At 33.1% G+C, this 6,242-nt stretch overlaps 1 pseudogene; it reads left to right on the top strand.

Moving 5' to 3' along the window:
- Nucleotides 1-3,780: 3,780 nt before the first annotated feature.
- On the top strand, nucleotides 3,781-4,669 carry LOC127541426 (T-complex protein 1 subunit alpha-like; annotated as a pseudogene).
- The last annotated feature ends 1,573 nt before the right edge of the window (nucleotides 4,670-6,242 follow it).

Genomic DNA, 6,242 nt, shown 5'->3' with positions numbered 1-6,242 from the left:
ACATGCTAAATTACTATAGTCATTGACTATTTTGTCTTTGAACCTAACCTATTCTATTGATCTACTATTGTATTTCTTAGACAATACCAAATGGTTTTGATGACAGTTGTGAATTATTTCTAGTAATTTTTAGGTTGATTCTCTAGGATTCTCTAAGTATACCATCATATCATCTACAAAGAGTGATAATTTGGTTTCCTCATTACCTACTCTAATTCCTTTAATCTCTTTTTCTTCTCTTATTGCCAAACTTAACATTTCTGATACAATATTGAATAGTAATGGTGAAAGTAGGCAACCTTGTTTCACTCCTGATCTTATTGAGAATCATTCTAGTTTATCCCTGTTACATAGAATTCTTACTGGTGGTTTTAAATAGATGCTAGTGATCATTTTAAGGAAAACTGCACTTTTCCTATACTCTTTACTGTTTTTAATAATTTGTCAAATTTTTTTTTCTGCATCTATCGAAATAATCATATGATTTTTGTTAGTTTGGTTACTGATATAACCAATTATGCTTCTAGTTTTTCTAATATTGAACCAACTCTGCATTCCTGGCTTAAATCCTTCTTGGTCATTTTGAATTTTCCTGCTGATAATGTGCTGTAATCTCTTTTGTTACATTTTATTAAAGATTTTTGCATCAATATACATTAGGAAAATTGGTCTGTAATTTTCTTTCCTTGTTTTGAACCTGCCTGATTTCATTATCAGTACCATATCATAAAAGGAATTTGGTAGGATGCTTTCTTTCCTTATTTTTTCCAAATAATTTATATATGCAAATAATTGTTTTTAAGTGTTTGATACAATTCACATACTATATCACTTGGTACATATATGTTTAGTATTCATATTGCTTCATTATGCCTTTAGCAAGATAGTTTACTCCCTTATCTTTTAAAATTAAATCTATCTTTGCTTTTGCTTAATCTGAAATCAGGATTGCTATCCTTTATTATTTTCTTAGTTTTTTTTTACTTCAACTGAAGCATAATAGATCAGAATCTCCAACCTTTTACCTATACTAAAGTTTAGTATAACTGTGCCTTGAATGTGTTTATTGTAAACAATGTGTTGTAGGATTCTGGCTTTTAATCCAGTCTATCTGCTTCCATTTTATGAGAGAATTCATCCCAATCACATTTTCAGTTAAAATGACTAATTGTATTTCCCACCATCTTGTTTTCCCCATTATACTTTTATTTTTCCCTTTTCCCTCCTTCCCTTCCTTCCCCTTCTGACTACTATCTCCTTCAATAATGTTCCCCTTTTAAAGCCCTTTCTCCTTTCTTATACCTTTCCTCTTTTTTCCTTTTTTTTAAGCCTCCTTTCTTTTGTTTTTTCCCCTCCTACTTCCCTGCAGTTTGAGACATGCTTCTCTGTGAAACTGAATGTGTCTGATATTCTCTCTTTGAGTCAAATCTGATGAGAGTAAGATTCACATGATGCTAACTCCCCTCCTTTTTTTCATTCAATTTAAATATATTTTTTGCCTCTTCATGAGATGCAATTTGCCTCATTTTATTTCCATTTTCCTCTTGTTCCAATAGAATCATCTTTCTCCCTTTTATTTTCTTTCTATGTCATCACAACAAAATCAGATTATACCTGAAACCTCCAAATATAGTCATAACAGAAATTCAGATCTCAAGAGTTAAACATATTATCTTCCCATATAGGGATATAAACTTTTTATCTTTAAAAAAAAAAAAGTTATTTTTTTTCTCTCCTTTCACCTTTTTATATGTCTCTTGAATTCTGCAAAAAATTCCAGGTCCTTCAATCCTTTAAAGGGAAAGCTGCTAGATCTGCAATCCTCATTGTGCTTCCTTGATAGTTAATTTTTTTTTTGTGGGTGCTTGCATTCTCCTTGACCTGATAATTCTGAAATTTAGCTACAATGTTTGTTGGAGTTTTAATTTGGGCGTCTCTTTCAGCATGATCAGTGAATTCTTTCAATGGCTATTTTCTCCTCTGGTTCTAGCACATCAGTTTTCTTTGATGGCTTCCTTAAAGATGATGTCTAGGCTCTTTTTTTCATCAAAGTTTTCAGGAAGTCCAATAATTCTTCTATTGTCTCTCCTAAATCTGTTTTCCAGGTCAGTTTTTTTTTTCCCCTAGGATGTTTTTCATCTTTTCTTCTATTTTTTTTTCATTTTTTGTTTTTGTTTGACTGATTCTTGACGTTTTATTAAGTCATTCACTTCCATTTGTTCAATTGTAATTTTTAGTGTATTATTTTCTTCAGTTACTTCTTTTAGCTCCTTTTATATTTGGCCAATTGAATTGTTTTGTTCATTGCATTTTTTTTTCCATTTCAAAAAAAATTTTTTTTAACAAATTGGTATCATTTTCATATCTATTTTGTAAGGAGTTATATGATTTCCCCATTTCATCAAATCTATTTTGTAGGGAGTTATATGCTTTTCCCAACCCTTCTTGCAAAGATCTCATTTCCTTTCCTCATTTTTCTTCTAACTCTCTTTTAAGATCCATTATGCAATCTTCTAAGAAAGCCTGGTGAAATGGGACTAGCTCATGTCTCTCTTTGGGGCTTTATCTGAAGTTAATTTGTCTTGGAACCTCAGGATTTGAAGTCTGTTCTCTCTCTCCATAATAATTCTATATGGTGAGAGTTCTTTTTGTTTTTTTGTTTTTGTTTTTGTTTTTTTTGCTAAATTTTTTTAAAATGTGAAGTCTACATTTAAAAGGAGTGACAGCTCCTTTAGTTTGCCCTAGGACAGTTCTCCTGATTGACTTCTGGTGCTGGATAATCATGGCTATGTTCTGTGTTCTTCCTGAGCTCAGTGGTTTATAATTTGCCATTTAAAGCAAATCTGCCAAACCACTTGCTTGCAAGCAAGGCAGAGTAGCCTAAAAGGCTCACATAATATTTCCAGATGTGTGGAAACTGCAGCACTCTGACTTCCCTCTCCAGCTCCTTGCCCCAGTCTCCCTGTGCTGTGCTCTGAGCTCAGCAGACTATTCTGCCTATTTAAAACAGACCTGTTCTGAACTTCTTCCAAGTTATCTTCTTCTGGCAATGTGTTGTACTCCAAATATTTGTGGGTTCTTTGACTTAAAACCAGTTTAAAGGCTTACTCTACACTTGGTTTGAGAGGAAAATCACAAAATGTTGTGTCTGCTCTCTGCCATCTTGACTCCACCCCCCTTCTTTTTACCCAAGAAAATCTTAAAGGGCTTTCCTCTCCCCTACCTTTTTCCCAAGTTGAAGAAAGAAGGGGACAGGGAAAAAAAAGAGTTATCCAGCAGCTCCTGCTCCACTATTGCCCATTCCTGTCCCACTCCCTGTTTCCACACTGTTGCAGCTTCTCTTCACAATTGTGTGTGGCTGGCAGGGAAGATGGAGGGACCTTGTCCATGCTCAGGAACGGACCACTGGGGAGTTTATCTATTTCCAGAATGTTATGGCTGTACCTTCCATTGCCAATATTGTAAAAAAGTTCTCTTGGCCTAGTTGGCTTGGATAAAATGTTGGTAGATGATATTGGTAATGTGACTATTACTAATGATGGGGCAACCATTTGGAAATTGTAAGAGGCAGAATACCCTGCAGCTAAAGTGCTTTGTAAATTGGCTAATTTGCAAGATAAAGAAGTTGGAGATAGGAACATATTTGTGGTTATTATTGCAGCAGAACTTCTGAAAAATGCAGATGAATTAGTCAAGCAGAAAATTCAACTCATATCATGAAGTTTTCCTTCATATAATACACTGCTTACTTGCAAGCAAATTGATAATTACAAATAATTGATGTGGGTTGAATTTTCTGCAGATATTATGAAGGAGAGAATTCAAAAAATATTGACCACTGGTGCCAATGTTATTCTAACTACTAGTGGAATTGATGATATGCATCTAAAGTACTTTGTTGAGTCTACATAGAAGTCTGAAGAGTTTTTAAAAGGGACCTTGAGAGAATTGCTAAGCATCTAAAACAACCAGTTTTTCCACCCTGGCTAATCTGGAAGGTGAAGGAAGTTTTGAAGTTTCAGTATTGGGACAAGCAGAAGAATAGTACAAGAGATGATTTGTTATGGTAAGTTAATTTTAATCAAAAACACAAGAGCTGGATGTTGGCTTCCATCATCTTACATGGAGCAAATGACTTCATGTTTGATAAAATGGAATGTTCTTTGCATAATGTTTTTTGTGTGGTTATGAGACTCCTGGAGTCAAAATCTGTAGTGCTAGGTGATGATGCTTTAGAGGTAGCCCTTTTCATTTATCTGGAGAACTATGCAACCAGCATGGGATCATAGGAGCAACTTGCTATTGCAGAATTTGCCACATATCTTTTCATTATTCCCAACACATTGGCAGTAATGCTGCCCAAGACTCCACAGATTTGGTTGCCAAGTGGAGAGCTTTTCATAGTGAAACTCAGGTTAATCCAGAACACAAGAACTCAAAATAGATTGGTCTTGACTTATTCAATGGCAAGCCTCGAGACAATAGGTAGAGTGGTGTGTTTGAATCTATCATGATTAAAGTTAAGAGTTTGGAATTCGCAACAGAAGCTACAATTATCATTCTTTCAATTGATGATGTCGAAAAATTACATGCAGAAAATAAAGATGATAGAAGAAGAGATGGAGGAAGTTATGAAAATGCAGTTCACTCTGGGGCTATTGAAGACTGATGTCATTTTCTTTATCTATAACAGTGTTAATGATTAGTTTCATCCTGTACCACTTTGTCTTGCACTTGGTATAGACATAAAAATACAACAACCTATCATGTTGAATTGAGTTTTTATCAGGGAGATGAAAGAGAAAATAAAATATCTTTCCTCTGCTTAAAAAGAAAGAAAGAAAATCTTAAAGGGAAAAGAATAGCAATCAAGATACATAGTATTTTGTGAGATATAGCCACTCATTATATAAACTACTCCCTAGGTTTGAAATAGTTTCAGAAATGTGGTTCACCATGTGAAGTCTCTAGGCTTTCAGTTTCATAATCATTAAAAAGTACTATATTAAATATTATCAAAAAATCCCTGAAGATGAAATGTGGACTGGACAATGAAAAAGCAAAATAGTCCACCACTTGCCAATGGTGTAATAGATAACGCTGCCTTTTAGAAATACCACTTTTTAAAAATACAACTCTTTACCAAGCAAATAACTTCCTTAACAAAACAAATAAATAAATAAACACTTGTAATCAACTTGTACTTTCTTTACTATTATCAATAAAAAAAATTATGTGTGAAGCTGTCAATATATAAACACAATGTTTTAAACATTGTGATATCTTTAGAAAACATGAATCATTTATATTGGATGAATAAAGAAAGTGATATTATAGAACAATTTCCCTTTAATCCTGAATTTCACTCTATGTCTACTCAGTTGCATATTTTTAAACTTAAAGATTAAATTCAGATATAAGCTCAAAAGGGAAGTTTTCCCTGATTCTTCTCATCTCAGAGCCTTCTTTCACTTCAAATTATCTTGTAAACTCTTTATCTTTGTGGCTCAAAGTTCTATGAGAAGTGATATAATATCAACTAAGTAATATATCATCAACAATAGTATCACATATGTACTAAGTAAATTTTAAAATATTGAGATGTCTCCTTATGAATTAAATTTAATTTGACTGGTAATAGCTGTTTTCTTCTCCATTTTCTTTTTGATACTATGAATATAGAAGGGATATTAAAAAACAAAAGCCAAGGGACTAAGATAAAGGACAATGGTCAGAGGGTGAAAGTCCCTGTGAGTGGGAAATGTGTCTTTAAGATGGTGGTTACTCTTTCAGCCTAACCTGCTCTGATTGCACATGCACACAATGAATGAACTATAACTCAAAACCAGGAAGCCTGAGTTGCTTGTTTCAGTACTGGATGCTTAGCCACTACTCCAAACATGAAATAGGTATAGGACAAGATGTGATCTATATTAAAATTTCTGGATCATCCTACTGCCTTAGCATAATGCCTGAAGTATAAAGTGAATTTAATAAGAATTTGTTGATATGCCATTGCAAGAATAATATATTGAATTAAACCTCTTTTTGGATATTTCTTTTCTTTTTTTTTTTTTGTTAGAATGGATACCTTAAACAAATTTTAGTACTTTTTACAACATTGATAATTTAGGTTAGATCACATAATCTGAACTGTTTTAATTCAATATAGATTTTCAAATATTTGGCAATAGGAAAGTGAATGCTAAAATAGTTCTATCAGAGAAATTTATCTTTCTTTC

This window comes from Antechinus flavipes, chromosome 6 (assembly GCF_016432865.1).
Source record: "Antechinus flavipes isolate AdamAnt ecotype Samford, QLD, Australia chromosome 6, AdamAnt_v2, whole genome shotgun sequence".
Classification (NCBI taxonomy): domain Eukaryota; kingdom Metazoa; phylum Chordata; class Mammalia; order Dasyuromorphia; family Dasyuridae; genus Antechinus; species Antechinus flavipes.
Note: the sequence above shows the minus strand (reverse complement) of the source record. Positions and strands in the feature narration are given on the sequence as shown.